General features: G+C 45.5%; 1 protein-coding gene across 1 annotated transcript in view; it reads right to left on the reverse strand.

The window, feature by feature from the left end:
- The window catches only part of LOC140424793 (uncharacterized), a 455,234-nt gene that overhangs the window by 165,606 nt on the left and 272,362 nt on the right, over nucleotides 1-17,266 (reverse strand). The window lies entirely within an intron of this gene.

Raw genomic sequence — 17,266 nt, forward strand, 5'->3', positions numbered from 1 at the left:
GCGCTCATGGTTGTCAAAGTAAGGACTATAACGACATTCTGAAGGTTGCTTCAGAGTTTTAACATTGACTTTGAGTCCTGGGGGAAGCTCATCCTGGATTGCCGCACCGGGCACAACCAAGTGAAAAACAGTGCGGCCTCCTTCGAAAGGCAGAGAGAAAATCCCGAGGCAGCAAACCCCAATCGTCTGTGGTGTTCTGTCCTATTTGCAGGAGAACCTTCTGGGTGCAGTTCGGCCTCAGCAGCCACCTCAGTGCCCCAGATGCTGAATATGGTAATCTTCGCCTTGAGGAACAAAGAGGAAGAAGATGATGTGATGGCAAATTATGTGCCTCCCCCCAACCCCATGTTCCTGCAATGAAGGTCCTTTGGTATGGAAGGTGGGCTCTGGATGGAATCCCAGCCCCTTAAAGGGAACATTTTTCTGGTTTTGCAGAAGGATCTCCACCCGAAAGTAGAGATGCAGGCTTAAAAAGATCAATGCCTGGTGATAAGAACATAAGAACATAAGAACTAGGAGCAGGAGTAGACCATCTGGCCCCTCGAGCCTGCTCCACCATTCAATGAGATCATGGCTGATCTTTTGTGGACTCAGCTCCACTTTCCGGCCCGAACACCATAACCCTTAATCCCTTTATTCTTCAAAAAACTATCTATCTTTATCTTAAAAACATTTAATGAAGGAGCCTCTACTGCTTCACTGGGCAAGGAATTCCATAGATTCACAACCCTTTGGGTGAAGATGTTCCTCCTAAACTCAGTCCTAAATCTATTTCCCCTTATTTTGAGGCTATGCCCCCTAGTTCTGCTTTCACCCGCCAGTGGAAACAACCTGCCCGCATCTATCCTATCTATTCCCTTCATAATCTTATATGTTTCTATAAGATCCCCCCTCATCCTTCTAAATTCCAACGAGTACAGTCCCAGTCTACTCAACCTCTCCTCGTAATCCAACCCCTTCAGCTCTGGGATGAACCTAGTGAATCTCCTCTGCACACCCTCCAGTGCCAGTACGTCCTTTCTCAAGTAAGGAGACCAAAACTGAACACAATACGCCAGGTGTGGCCTCACTAACACCTTATACAATTGCAGCATAACCTCCATAGTCTTAAACTCCATCCCTCTAGCAATGAAGGACAAAATTGCATTTGCCTTCTTAATCACCTGTTGCACCTGTAAACCAACTTTTTGCGACTCATGCACTAGCACACCCAGGCCTCTCTGCACAGCAGCATGTTTTAATATTTTATCATTTAAATAATAATCCCTTTTGCTGTTATTCCTACCAAAATGGATAACCTCACATTTGTCAACATTGTATTCCATCTGCCAGACCCTAGCCCATTCACTTAGCCTATCCAAATCCCTCTGCAGACTTCCAGTATCCTCTGCACGTTTTGCTTTACCACTTATCTTAGTGTCGTTTGCAAACTTGGACACATTGCCCTTGGTCCCCAACTCCAAATCATCAATGTAAATTGTGAACAGTTGTGGGCCCAACACTGATCCCTGAGGGACACCATAGCTACTGATTGCCAACCAGAGAAACACCCATTAATCCCCACTCTTTGCTTTCTATTAATTAACCAATCCTCTATCCATGCTGCTACTTTCCCCTTAATGCCATGCATCTTTATCTTATGCAGCAACCTTTTGTGTGGCACCTTGTCAAAGGCTTTCTGGAAATCCAGATATACCACATCCATTGGCTCCCCGTTATCTACCGCACTGTTAATGTCCTCAAAAAATTCCACTAAATTAGTTAGGCACGACCTGCCCTTTATGAACCCATGCTGCGTCGGCCCAATGGGACAATTTCCATCCAGATGCCTCGCTATTTCTTCCTTGATGATAGATTCCAGCATCTTCCCTACTACCGAAGTTAAGCTCACTGGCCTATAATTACCCGCTTTCTGCCTACCTCCTTTTTTAAACAGTGGTGTCATGTTTGCTAATTTCCAATCAGCCGGGACCACCCCAGAGTCTAGTGAATTTTGGTAAATTATCACTAGTGCATTTGCAATTTCCCTAGGTATCTCTTTTAGCACTCTGGGATGCATTCCATCAGGTCCAGGAGACTTGTCTACCTTTAGCCCCATTAGCTTGCCCATCACTACCTCCTTGGTGGTAACAATCCTCTCAAGGTCCTCACCTGTCATAGCCTCATTTCCATCAGTCACTGGCATGTTATTTGTGTCTTCCACTGTGAAGACCGATCCAAAAAACCTGTTCAGTTCCTCAGCCATTTCCTCATCTCCCATTATTAAATCTCCCTTCTCATCCTCTAAAGGACCAATATTTACCTTAGCCACTCTTTTTTGTTTTATGTATTTGTAGAAACTTTTACTATCTGTTTTTATATTCTGAGCAAGTTTACTCTCATAATCTATCTTACTCTATCTTACTCTTCTTTATAGCTTTTTTAGTAGCTTTCTGTTGCCCCCTAGAGACTTCCCAGTCCTCTAGGCTCCCACTGATCTTTGCTACTTTGTATGTTTTTTCCTTCAATTTGATACTCTCCCTTATTTCCTTAGATATCCACGGTCGATTTTCCCTCTTTTTACCGTCCTTCCTTTTTGTTGGTATAAACCTTTGCTGAGCACTGTGAAAAATCACTTGGAAGGTTCTCCACTGGTCCTCAACTGTTTCACCATAAAGGCTTTGCTCTTCTCTCATCCCATTGTAATCTCCTTTGTCTAAGCACAAAACACTAGTGCTTGATTTTACCTTCTCACCCTCCATCTGTATTTTAAATTCCACCATATTGTGATCGCTCCTTCCGAGAGGATCCCTAACTATGAGATCCTAAATCAATCCTGTCTTATTACACAGGACCAGATCTAGTGATGTTACAGGAGGGAGCGGAATCCACTGCTAGAGACTTTCCTCCTAATGCTGATTTTGGAGACCTATACCATGACTGATCCAGGCTCTGCCATCATCTTTCTCCAAGTAAGAGAGAAAGAACTGGAATTTGCCTTTCACAACCTCAGGATGTCCCAAAGAACTGTGTAGCCAATTTACCTACTTTTGAAGTGCAGTCACTGTTGTAATGTGGGAGACGTCGCAACCAATTTGCACACAGCTAGCACAAACAAAAATGTGACAAATGACCAGTTCATCACTTGTAAAGGTAGGATAAGTGATAAATATTATCCAGAACATGGGGAGAACTCCCTCTGCGCTTCTTCAAAAAAGTGCCAATAGGTCCATCTCAGAGCGTCAATGTGATCTCAGTTTAATGTCTCACCCAATCGATAAACCTCCAGCTGTGTAGCACTCCTTCAGAGCTAGATCAGAAGATTAAAATAAACAGGAGCAGCCATTTGGCCTGTCGAAACTGCTCCGCTATTCAACAAAATCATGGCTGATTATGGCCTTAAATCTACTTTCCTGCCTGTCCCCCAGATCCTTGACTCCATTATCGATGAAAAATCTGTCTAACTCAACCATTAATCTATTCAATGATTCTGCCTTCACTGTGGAAGAGAACTCCAAAGACTAATCACAGAATGGGCAGCACGGTAGCATTGTGGATAGCACAATTGCTTCACAACTCCAGGGTCCCAGGTTCGATTTCGGCTTGGGTCACTGTCTGTGCGGAGTCTGCACATCATCCCCGTGTGTGCGTGGGTTTCCTCCGGGTGCTCCGGTTTCCTCCCACTGTCCAAAGATGTGCAGGTTAGGTGGATTGGCCATGATAAATTGCCCTTAGTGTCCAAAATTGCCCTTCGTGTTGGGTGGGGTTACTGGGTTATGGGGATAGGGTGGAGGTGTGGACCTTGGGTAGGATGCTCTTTCCAAGAGCCGGTGCAGACTCGATGGGCCGAATGGCCTCCTTCGGCACTGTAAATTCTATGAAACACCATCTAATCTCCATCTCAAATGGGAGATACCTTAATTTCAAGAGTGAGGCTCCTAGTTCTGGATTGCCCACAATGGGCGTGTTCAAGTCTCTGAGATGGGATCTGAACTTCTTATTGGCGTTTGTTAGCAACTACCATGTATTTATAACACCTAGAGACGGCATTCTCCAGGCCCCCAGCTGCGCCATGCACTGGCGACGGGATCCTCTCCACCCGCTGCTTGTCAATGGGATTTTCCATTGAAGCCACCCCACACCGCCAGGAAACCCCACGGGCCGGGGTAGAATCCCAATGGCCGGAGAATTCCAGCCCTGGTTTTGATTTCTTCGCAAATGGAAGCATCTCTGCTATGTCTACCCTATCAAACCCTTCCATAATTTTAATGTTCCGATATTTTTTAAAATATTATTTTAAAACTTTCCCTTTTTTTGAAAAAAGATCCCCAACCTGTTCAATCCTTTCGGTTCCCGAGCATGCAGGTTTGGGTGCCTATACTTCGGACTTTTCAAAAGAGACCCCAGTTTCAAATATAAGTAAGACAATAACATTCCCCAAGATAATATGAAGAGGTTTGTCCAAAAACAGGAACAACAGGCAGCACGGTGGCACAGTGGTTAGCATTGCTGCCTCACGGCGCCGAGGTCCCAGGTTCGATCCCGGCTCTGGGTCACTGTCCGTGTGGAGTTAGCACATTCTCCCCGTGTTTGCATGGGATTCGCCCCCACAACCCAAAGATGTGCAGGGTAGGTGGATTGGCCACCCTAAATTGTCTCTTAATTGGAAAAGATGAATTGGGTACTCTAAATTTAAAAAGTAAAAACAGAAACAACAAGATAACTAATGTCTATGCCCCATGGATGGTAATATGGTGGTGTAGATCAGCTACCCCATCGAAAAAGTTTGATTTTCATTCCATTGAAACCTGGGAGATGATGGCGTAGTGGCATTGTCACTGGGCGAATAAACCCGAGGCCCAGGGAAATGCTCTGGAGAACCAGGTTCAAATCCCACCACTGCAGATGGTGAAATTTGAATTCAATCAAAATCTGGAATTTTAAAAGTCTAATGAAATGAAAATCGCTTATTGTCACAAGTCGGCTTCAAATGAAGTTACTGTGAAAAGCCCCTAGTCGCCACATTCCGGCTCCTGTTCGGGGAGGCTGGGACGGGAATTAAATCGTGCTGCTGGCCTGCTTTAAAAGCCAGCGATTTAACCCAGTGTGCTAAACCAGCCCCTGATGACCATGAAACCATTGTCGATGTCGTAAAAACCTATCCGGTTCACTAATGTCCATTAGGGAAGGAAATCTGCCGTCCTTACCTTGTCTGGCCTACATGTGACTCCAGACCCACAGCAATGTGGTTGACTCTTAACTGCCCCCTCAAGGGCAATTAGGGATGGGCAATAAATGCTGGCACAGCCCCATAAACGGATTTTTTTTTTTAAATGGATGGGTGCCCCACTCTGCCAGATTGTTACCCCCAAGATAAAGATGAATATTTGCTCCAATATATTCCAACTTGCCAACCTCATATCTGAAACTGATTAATAGTTTAGAGAAAAATGGAAGAGTTGAATGGCCTGTCACTGGGAAGTTCTGAGGAACAAAGGGCCCTTGGCCTGTTTGTCCATAGATCTCTGAAGGCAGAAGGGCAGGTTTGTAGGGTGGTGGAAAAGGCATACGGTACACTTGCCTTTATCAACCGAGGCATAGATTACAAAAGCAAGGAGGTCATGTTGGAGTTATATAGAACTTTGGTGAGGCCAAAGCTGGAGTACTGTGTGCAATTCCGGTCGCTGCACTATAGGAAGGATGCGATTACACTAGAGGGGGAGCAATGGCAATATAACAGGATGTTGCCTGGGATGGAACCTTTAAGTTATGAGAGATGTTGGATAGGCTTGGTTTGTAATCGCTGGAGCAGAAAAGGTTGAGGGGCGATCTGATTGAGGTTTACAAGATTATGAGGGGCATGGACAGGGTGGATAGGGAGCAGCTGTTCCCCTTAGTTGAAGGGTCGGTTACAAGGTGACTCAAGTTCAAGATGAGGGGCAGGAGGTTTAGAGCGAATTTGAGGAAAAACCTTTTTAACGCAGAGGATGGTGACGGTCTGGAATGCACTGCCTGAGAGGGTGGTAGAGGGGGGTTGCCTCACATGCTTTAAAAAATACTTGGAACATCTTAACATTCAAGGCTATGGGCCAAGTTCTGGTAAATGGGGTTAGGTAGACAGGTCAGGTGTTTTTCATGCAGACTCGATGGGCCGAGGGGCCTCTTCTGTGCTGTATTATTCTGTGATTCTGAGATTCTAGCTCCAAGGTGCAGTGTTTTAAAAAAAAATATTTTTATTCTCCTCCTTTTTCACATTTTCTCCCAAATTTACACCCAACAATAAACAATAATCAGTAACGAATGCGAATGCAATGTCAATCCCCATATCAATAGGGCAGCATGGTAGCATAGTGGTTAGCACAATTGCTTCACAGCTCCAGGGTCCCAGATTCGATTCCCCACTGGGTCACTGTCTGTGCGGAGTCTGCACGCTCTCCCCATGTCTGCGTGGGTTTCCTCCGGGTGCTCCGGTTTCCTCCCACAGTCCAAAGATGTGCGGGTTAGGTGGATTGGCCACGCTAAATTGTCCTTAGTGCCCAAAAAATGTTAAGTGGGGGTTATTGGCTTACGGGCATAGGGTAGATACGTGGGCTTCAGTAGGGTGCTCTTTGTAAGGGCCGGTGCAGATTTGATGGGCCAAACGGCCTCCTTCTGCACTGTAAATTCTATGACTCTCTGACTCTAATAACAACAATACCAAGTGCTGTCTTAACAAAGCTTTGAAAACGACTCCTTTGAAATCGGAAATAAAATGATTGGTAATTTTCAGAATTCGCAACCTCAGTGGGAAACATCTCCCGATATCTGAAATGATGACATGTGCTTTCATGCGCACGCCCAAGTTGTCAATATCAACTTGTGGTGGGTGAGTTTGCCCACTGGGAGTGGGAAGACAGGAAATAACCTCGAAAAGGCTCACCAACACAGTGTGAGAAGGAATCAGTGCTGGGTACACTGTTATCTGTTATTTATATTAATGATTTTGATGAGAATTTAGGAGGCATGGTTAGTAAATTTGCAGATGACACAGTGGACAGTGAAGAATTTTATCTAGGATTGCAACAGTATCTTGATCAATTGGGCCAGTAGTCGATGAACGGCGGACGGAGTTTAATTTGGATAAAGTTGAGGTGATGCATTTTAGTAGGTCGAATCGGGACAGGACCTACCCAGTTAATGGTAGGGTGTTGGCGAGAGTTATAGAACAAAGAGATCTAGGAGTGCAGGTTCATAGCTCCTTGAAAGTGGAGTCACAGGTGGGCAGGATGGTGAAGAAGGCATTCGGCATGCTTGGTTTTATTGGTCAGAACATTGAATACAGGAGTTGGGGTGTTTTGTTGAAGTTGTACAAGATATTAGTAAGGCCACACTTAGAATACTGTGTACAATTCTGGTCACCCTATTATAGAAAGGATATTATTAAACTGGAAAGAGTGCTGAAGTGATTTACTAGGATGTTACCGGGACTTGATGGTTTGAGTATAAGGAGAGGCTGGATAGACTGGGACTTTTTTTCCTGGAGCCTAGAAGGCTTAGGGATGACCTTATAGAGGTCTATAAAATAATGAGGGGCATAGATAAGGTAGATAGTCAACATCTTTTCCCAAAGGTAGGGGAGTCTAAAACTAGAGGGCCAGGTAAGAGGGGAGAAATACAAAAGAGTCCAAAGGGGCAACCTTTTCAGACAGAGGGTGGTGAGTGTCTGGAACGAGCTGCCAGCGGCAGTAGTAGAGGTGGGTACAATTTTGTCTTTTAAAAGCATTTAGACAGTTATATGGGTAAGATGGATATAGAGGGATATGGGCCAAATGCGGGCAATTGAGACTCGCTTTTTGGTAAAAACTGGGTGGCATGGACAAGTTGGGCCGAAGGGCCTGTTTCCACGCTGGAAACCTCTATGACTCTATGACTCTAATTCAACTGGGTGGTGCACCTAATGATACAGGAAGCACAATACCCTCTGTTCAGTGTTTCTAGTGTCATTGTAAATGCAGCCCTTCAGATTTCACTAAAAATATCACGACTGCATTTTGGGCAACATGGTAGCAGAAGTGGATAGCACTGTGGCTTCACAGCACCAGGGTCCCAGGTTCAATTCCCCGCTGGGTCACTGTCTGTGCGGAGTCTGCACGTTCTCCCCCTGTCTGTGTGGGTTTCCTCCGGATGCTCCGGTTTCCTCCCACAGTCCGAAGACATGCATGTTAGATGGATTGGCCATGCTAAATTGCCCATAGTGACCAAAAGGTTAGGAGGGGTTATTGGGTTGTGGAGATAGGGTGGAAGTGAGAGCTTAAATGGGTCGGTGCGGACTCGATGGCCGAATGGCCTCCTTCTGCACTGTATGTTCTATGTTCTATACATTGGTGATGTTGCTGCAGGTAGTGACAAGCGAAATAACTACCTTGATCTGTTGCAAGTGACGTCCAGAACAAATGTGACTAATGAGACCTCCAACTGCCTCTGCCGAAATTTCAAACACAATGTTTTGAGCACAGAACGCTTGGATGACCGAAAATTTGTACCCAGGACAGTTTAACATTGTTGGTGTCGCCATGACTGGGATGCAAATAGTCCACACATCTTTAAAACAAAATACGCTTCTGAATGTCTGATAACAAACCTACTGAACGGAGAACAAAAGATGAGCCTTTGGGTGACTTAAGTACCTCGAGATTCCTGTCGAGTTGCTATTGATGTGAGGGTTGTACCAGGCTATAATTTAGATGCTAGATCCTCTTCAATTATAGTCCATTAGAGTGACAGAAAAAAGGTACAATCGGTGTGTACTATTTGATTCACATGTTGCGGCGGCGAGTGAAATCGACTTTTGCCTTAACGTATTCACATCTGCAGCACGAACATTGACTTTTACCTGAATCTGCACAGCAGAAAATTATTTTCCTGTGTTTAGCACCACAGGTAGAACAATTTCCTGCAAAATGGAGAAAGCAGGGAGAGAGACAAGTAATGCGGGTCTCTGACACCTTTGCATTTTTCACACATCTCCAAGATTTTCCTTAGAGGCTGACAAAGTGTCTGTGCCTGGACTAGGTGGAAGAATGTAAATGTTGTGGTAATAACTTAATTTCCTCGGTTTCCATCTGGCAGAAGCCCAAACAAGGCCAGCACCGGTGGCAAGTGGCCTCAGGTTGGCGGATCTGAGAAGGGTCTGTTAACCTCACTCCGTTCCTAGAAAGGTTGATTTCCATTTCCACACACCCTACCCCTCCTCCACCCCCATCCTCCTTTTTTTGGCAACCGGGACACTAATGTCAATCCCGGGGCGGGATTCTCCGTCCCGCCAACCCCGTTTTCCGGCACGGATTCTCCGTTCATTGTGGCCATGCCCCCCCCCCAGTGCCGTCGGGAAACCCGCGGGTGTGAGTGCGCTGCCAACGAATCGGAGGATCCCACCGACGGAGAATCCCACAGCCGTTTTTTTAAGGAGGGTTGCCATCTCTAATTCTTGAGCATCCTGCTTCAAGCCCAAGCTATGGATTGGTCTCTCTACACTTCTCTGTCCCTCCACCTCACTTTCCACCTTGAAGACATTCATAGAATTTACAGTGCAGAAGGAGGCCATTCGGCCCATCGAGTCTGCACCGGCTCTTGGAAAGAGCACCCTACCCAAGGTCAACACCGCCACCCTATCCCCATAAACCAGTAACCCCACCCAACACTAAGGGCAATTTTGGACACTAAGGGCAATTTAGCATGGCCAATCCACCTAACCTGCACATCTTTGGACTGTGGAAGGAAACCGGAGCACCCGGAGGAAACCCACGCACACACGGGGAGGATGTGCAGACTCCGCACAGACAGTGACCCAAGCCGGAATCGAACCTGGGACCCTGGAGCTGTGAAGCAATTGTGCTAACCACAATGCTACATAGAACATAGAACGATACAGCGCAGTACAGGCCCTTCGGCCCACGATGTTGCACCAAAACAAAAGCCATCTAACCTACACTATGTCATTATCATCCATATGTTTATCCAATAAACTTTTAAATGCCCTCAATGTTGGCGAGTTCACTACTGTAGCAGGTAGGGCATTCCACGGCCTCACTACTCTTTGCGTAAAGAACCTACCTCTGACCTCTGTCCTATATCTATTACCCCTCAGTTTAAAGCTATGTCCCCTCGTGCCAGCCATTTCCATCCGCGGGAGAAGGCTCTCACGGTCCACCCTATCTAACCCCCTGATCATTTTGTATGCCTCTATTAAGTCTCCTCTTAACCTTCTTCTCTCCAACGAAAACAACCTCAAGTCCATCAGCCTTTCCTCATAAGATTTTCCCTCCATACCAGGCAACATCCTGGTAAATCTCCTCTGCACCCGCTCCAAAGCCTCCACGTCCTTCCTATAATGCGGTGACCAGAACTGTACGCAATACTCCAAATGCGGCCGTACCAGAGTTCTGTACAGCTGCAACATGACCTCCTGACTCCGGAACTCAATCCCTCTACCAATAAAGGCCAACACTCCATAGGCCTTCTTCACAACCCTATCAACCTGGGTGGCAACTTTCAGAGATCTATGTACATGGACACCTAGATCCCTCTGCTCATCCACACTTCCAAGAACTTTACCATTAGCCAAATATTCCGCATTCCTGTTATTCCTTCCAAAGTGAATCACCTCACACTTCTCTACATTAAACTCCATTTGCCACCTCTCAGCCCAGCTCTGCAGCTTATCTATATCCCTCTGTAACCTGCTACATCCTTCCACACTATCGACAACACCACCGACTTCAGTATCGTCTGCAAATTTACTCACCCACCCTTCTGCGCCTTCCTCTAGGTCATTGATAAAATGACAAACAGCAACGGCCCCAGAACAGATCCTTGTGGTACTCCACTTGTAACTGAACTCCATTCTGAACATTTCCCATCAAACACCACCCTCTGTCTTCTTTCAGCTAGCCAATTTCTGATCCACATCTCTAAATCACCCTCAATCCCCAGCCTCCGTATTTTCTGCAATAGCCTACCGTGGGGAACCTTATCAAACGCTTTGCTGAAATCCATATACACCACATCAACTGCTCTACCCTCGTCTACCTGTTCAGTCACCTTCTCAAAGAATTCGATAAGGTTTGTGAGGCATGACCTACCCTTCACAAAGCCATGCTGACTATCCCTGATCATATTATTCCTATCTAGATGATTATAAATCTTGTCTCTTATAATCCCCTCCAAGACTTTACCCACTACAGACGTGAGGCTCACCGGTCTATAGTTGCCGGGGTTGTCTCTGCTCCCCTTTTTGAACAAGGGACCACATTTGCTATCCTCCAGTCCTCTGGCACTATTCCTGTAGCCAATGATGACATAAAAATCAAAGCCAAAGGTCCAGCAATCTCTTCCCTGGCCTCCCAGAGAATCCTAGGATAAATCCCATCAGGACCCGGGGACTTATCTATTTTCAGCCTGTCCAGAATTGCCAACACCTCTTCCCTACGTACCTCACTGCCATCTATTCTATTAGCCTGGGTCTCAGCATTCTCCTCCACAACATTGTCTTTTTCCTGAGTGAATACTGACGAAAAATATTCATTTAGTATCTCGTCTATCTATTCAGACTCCACACACAACTTCCCATCCCTGTCCTTGACTGGTCCTACTCTTTCCCTAGTCATTCGCTTATTCCTGACATACCTATAGAAAGCTTTTGGGTTTTCCTTGATCCTACCTACCAAATACTGCTCATGTCCCCTCCTTGCTCGTCTTAGCTCTCTCTTTAGATCCTTCCTCGCTACCTTGTAACTATCCATCGCCCCAACTGAAACTTCACACCTCATCTTCACATAGGCCTCCTTCTTCCTCTTAACAAGAGATTCCACTTCTTTGGTAAACCACGGTTCCCTCGCTCGACGCCTTCCTCCCTGCCTGACCGGTACATACTTATCAAGAACACGCAGTAGCTGATCCTTGAACAAGCTCCACTTATCCAGTGTGCCCAACACTTGCAGCCTACTTCTCCACCTTATCCCCCCCAAGTCACGCCTATTGGCATCATAATTGCCCTGCCCCCAGCTATAACTCTTGCCCTGCGGTGTATACTTATCCCTTTCCATCATTAACGTAAACGTCACCGAATTGTGGTCACTGTCCCCAAAGTGCTCTCCTCCCTCCAAATCCAACACCTGGCCTGGTTCATTACCCAAAACCAAATCCAACGTGGCCTCGCCTCTTGTTGGCCTGTCAACATATTGTGTCAGGAAACCCTCCTGCACACACTGTACAAAAAACGACCCATCTAATGTACTCGAACTATATCTTTTCCAGTCAATATTTGGAAAGTTAAAGTCTCCCATAATAACTACCCTGTTACTTTCGCTCTTATCCAGGATCATCCTCGCCATCCTTTCCTCTACATCCCTAGAACTATTTGGAGACCTATAGAAGACTCCCAACAGGGTGACCTCTCCTTTCATGTTTCTAACCTCAGCCCATACTACCTCGGAAGATGAGTCCCCATCTAGCATCCTCTCCGCCACCGTAATACTGCTCTTGACTAGCAGCGCCACACCTCCCCTCTTTTGTCTTCTTCTCTGAGCTTACTAAAACACCTAAATCCCGGAACCTGCAACATCCATTCCTGTCCCTGCTCTATTCATGTCTCCGAAATGGCCACAACATCGAAGTCCCAGGTACCAACCCATGCTGCCAGTTCCCCTACCTTATTTCGTATACTCCTGGCATTGAAGTAGACACACTTCAAACCACCTACCTGAACACTGGCCCCCTCCTGCGACGTCAAATCAGTGCTCCTGACCTCTATACTCTCATTCTCCCTTACCCTAAAACTACAATCCAGGTTCCCATGCCCCTGCTGCATTAGTTTAAACCCTCCCAAAGAGCACTAACAAATCTCCCCCCCAGGATATTTGTGCCCCTCAGGTTCAGATGTAGACCATCCTGTCTGTAGAGGTCCCACCTTCCCCAGAAAGAGCCCCAGTTATCCAGAAATCTGAATCCCTCCCGCCTGCACCATTAAATCCTACCTTAAATCCTACTTTTTTAACTGAGCTTTTGGTCATCTGATAATATCTGCTTATGGGGCTCAGTATCATATTTTGTTTTATAATGTTCCTGTGAAGCTCTTTGAGACTTTTTGTTACGTTAAAGGTGCGATATAAATATCAGTTGTTGTTTTTGTCTCTTTATTCCAGCCACCCCTTTCGCACCATGCCCTCTATTTCATACTGTCTTTCCTCATTCAACTTACCAAAATGACTCACTTCACATTTGCCCGCATTAAATTCCATCTGCCACATGCATGCCTATTCCACCATTCACAGATTCACAGAAGGAGGCCATTTGGCCCATCCCGTCTGCACCGGTCCTCCAAATGAACATCATGGCTTAGTGCCATTTCCCTGCCTTTTCCCCATACCCCTGCACATTGTTTCCATTCAAGTAATCATCTAACTCTTGAATGCCTCGATTGAATCTGTCTCCTCCACACTTCCAGGCAGTGAGTTCCAGATCCTAACCACTCATTTGTGTGAAAACGTTTTTTCTCACATTTCATTTGCTTCTTTTCCAAATCACTTTAAACCTGTGCCATTCTTCTTGATTCTTTTACAAACAGGAACAGTTTCTCCCGATCTACTGTGTCCAACCCCCTCATGATTTTGAACCTCACTATCAAATCTCCTGGCATTTTTCTCTCCAGGGAGAATGTGCCAACCTCTCCAAATCTACAATCACAACTGAAGTTTCTCACCCCTGGAACCACCCCTATAAACCTCTTCTGCACTCTCTCCAATACATTCACATCCTTCCTATAGTGTGGCACCCAGAGCTGTGCACAATAGTGCAGCTGAGATCCAACTAATTTCTTGTAAAAGTTCAGCGCAACCTCCTTGCTCTTGTACTCTGCCCCTATTAATGACATCCAGAATACTTCATACTTTGTTAACAGCTCTCTCCATCTGTCCTGATACCTTCAATTCTCTATGCACATGTACACCCAGGTCCCTCTGCTCTTGCACCCCTTTAAGAATTTTACTCCCTATTTTATATTGTCTCTCCATATTCCTACCAAAATGCATCACTTCACACTTCTCCACATTGAACTTTATCTGCCACCTATCTGCCCACAAGAGAAATGAAGAGCAGTTTCCAAAAGGTCTAGGGTTCATAGAATCATAGAATTTACAGTGCAGAAGAAGGCCATTCGGCCCATCAAGTCTGCACTGCCCTCCCTAAAGGCGCACCCTACTTAAACCCACACCCCCATAATCCAACCCAACCTTTTTGGACACTAAGGGCAATCTAGCATAGCCAATGCAACTATCTTGTAGATTTTGGACTGTGGGAGGAAACCGGAGCACCCGGAGGAAACCCACGCAGACACGGGGAGAACGTGCAGACTCCGCACAGACAGTGACCCAAGCCGGGAATTGAACCCAAGTCTCTGGCGCTGTGCTACCGTTAACAGAACGGAGGAAACTGGGAAGTAGAACAGATTACTGTTCAGTAAAGTCTCAGAGAGTTGAAAAGGCATTGGATCGTAAAAGGCCAGAAATATAACTGCAGTAGTGCTAAGGTTTGTGAGAAGTTACTACAGTTTGAGAGACATTACTTGAAATAATTATAGAAATCAGTAGCTGGACCTCTGAGTTTATGTAAAAGCCTTTAAGACAAAGAAACCTAAAGGGAGAGGTGTAAAACCTGAGAGCAAAACCTTCATGAAAGTAGAGTATGGAAAGCATAATTTAAAAGAAAATTTGACATTGTGACTTTTGAAAGCAGAATTTGAACTCCCTCATGTGGAAGCCAGAGTTCAGTGAGACAAGGTAGCTCATGGTACAAGAACCATCTGGATGAAATGAAATGAAAATGAAATGAAAATCGCGTATTGTCACAAGTAGGCTTCAAATGAAGTTACTGTGTAAAGCCCCTAGTTGCCACATTCCGGTGCCTGTTTGGGGAGGCTGGTACGGGAATTGAACCCGCACGACTGGCCTTGTTCTGCTCTACAAGCCAGCTGTTTAGCCCACTGTGCTAAACCAGCTGCTGGTGGCAAATCCACAGGCATTCACTTGGGTTCAGAGAGGAGTGTGTCTTACCACAGTCATCTTGTGTGCTTAAGAGGGACTTTGTATGTTAATGAGACCATTGTAGTTTAAGATGTACTTTGAAATCTGTCGTAATCCTAAAACCTGTGTGTAATTGCGAAGGTAAAGGGGGATTAAAGGAGCATTGCATTATAATCCAATTTGTCAATGTTAAATCAATGTTTTTTTTCTGTCCTGAAAACTAATTCGCGATCTTGTGACTCCACGTTTTGTTTTAAGAAAGTAAAAGTTATGGTCTGTTGAGCCAGGGTTCCATTCTGGGGTCTTCCCATCTTGTTATAACATCAACTGGGATCATAACAATGATCAAGTCTGTCTATGTTTTCTTTTTTAGGAGTACAGTGAAAGTAGGAAGGAATTTAAACAAGGAATTAGGAGGGCTAAAAGGGGCCATGAAATGTCTTTAGCAAACATGGTCAAGGAGACTCCCAAGGCTTTTCATGCATATATTAGGAGCAACAGGGTAGCAAGAGGAAGAGTAGACCCACTCAAGGACAATGGAGGAAAGTTATGCGTGGAACCACAGAAAGTGGGTGAAATCCTTAATGAGTACTTTGTATCGGTATTCACCAGGGAGAAGGACATGGCGGATGTTGAGGTCAGGGATAGGTGTATGAACGCTCTTGAGAACGTCCATATATCAAAGGAGGAAGTCTTGAGTATCCTAAATTGCATTAAGGTAGACACGTTCCTGGGGCCGGATGTGACCTATCCCACGTTACTGCGGGAGACAAGGGGAGAAATAACTGGGGCCTTCACAGATATCTTCACAATCTCTTTGACCACAGGCGAGATTCCAGAGGACTAGAGAATAGCCAATGTTGTTCCCTTTTTTAAGAAAGGAAGCAAGGATAATCCAGAAAATTATAGGCCGGTCAGCCTGACATCAGTGGTGTGGAAGCATTTGGAAAAGATACTGAGGGACAACATATATGCACATTTGAAGAAAAATGGACAGTTAGTGATAGGCAGCACAGTTTTGTATGGGGAAGGTCATGCCTCACTAACTTGAATGAGTTTTTTGAAGAGGTGGCAAAGAAAATTGATAAGGGAAGGGCTGTGGATGTAGTTTATATGGACTTTGGTAAGGCACTTGACAAGGTCCCACATGGCAGACTGGTACAAAAACTAAAATCACATGGGATTTTGGTTGAGTTGGCTAGATGGGTACAGAACTGGCTTCGTTATAGAAGACAGAGAATAGCGGTGGGAGAGTGTTTTTCCGAATGGAGATCTGTAGCTAGTGGTGTTCCATCGGGATCAGTCCTGGGGTCTCTGTTGTTTCTAGAATATATAAATGAACGGGAGGAAAATGAGGATGGTCTGATTAGTAAGTTTGCGAATGGCACAAATGTAATGTTCTTGTCGGATGGCCTGATTTATTTCACAAGAACATTTGTAGCTAAAGCTATAAACGATTTATTAACATTAACTGTGGGTCAAATAATAATAATAATCTTTATTGTCACAAGTAAGCATACATTAAAACTGCAATGAAGTTACTGTGAAAAACCCCAGTCGCCACATTCCAGCGCCTGTTCGGGTACACAGAGGGAGAATTCAGAATGTCCAATTCACTGAACAACACGTCTTTCGGGACTTGTGGAAGGAAAGCGGAGCACCCGGAGGAAACCCACGCAGGCAAGGGGAGAACGTGCAGGCTCCGCACAGACAGTGACCCAAGCCAGGAATCAAAACTGGGACCCTGGCGTTGTGAAGCAACAGTGTTAACCACTGTGCTACTGTGCCACCCATTATATACAAAACAACAGATGAATAACAGTATGAACCTGCACACATGAAACCATTATCTCTCGCCCAGCTCCCTAGTCAGTCTGAGATCACCTAACTCTAACATTCACTCATAAGAACACAGAACAAAGAACAATACAGCACAGAAACAGGCCCTTCGGCCCTCCAAGCCTGCGCCAATCACGTATCCTATCTAGACTAACCGCCTGTATCCTTCTATACCCCGTCTGTTCATGTGCCTATCCAGATAAGTCTTAAAGGTCGCTAACGTATCTGCCTCAACCACCTCACTTGGAGTGCATTCCAGGCCACCACCACCCTCTGTGTAAAAAACTTCCCCTGCACATCTCCACTGAACCTATCCCCCCTCACCTTGAACTTGTGCCCCCTTGTAATTGTCATTTCTGCCCTGGGGAAGAGCCTCCAACTGTTCACCCTAT

This window comes from Scyliorhinus torazame, chromosome 6, assembly GCF_047496885.1.
Source record: "Scyliorhinus torazame isolate Kashiwa2021f chromosome 6, sScyTor2.1, whole genome shotgun sequence".
Classification (NCBI taxonomy): domain Eukaryota; kingdom Metazoa; phylum Chordata; class Chondrichthyes; order Carcharhiniformes; family Scyliorhinidae; genus Scyliorhinus; species Scyliorhinus torazame.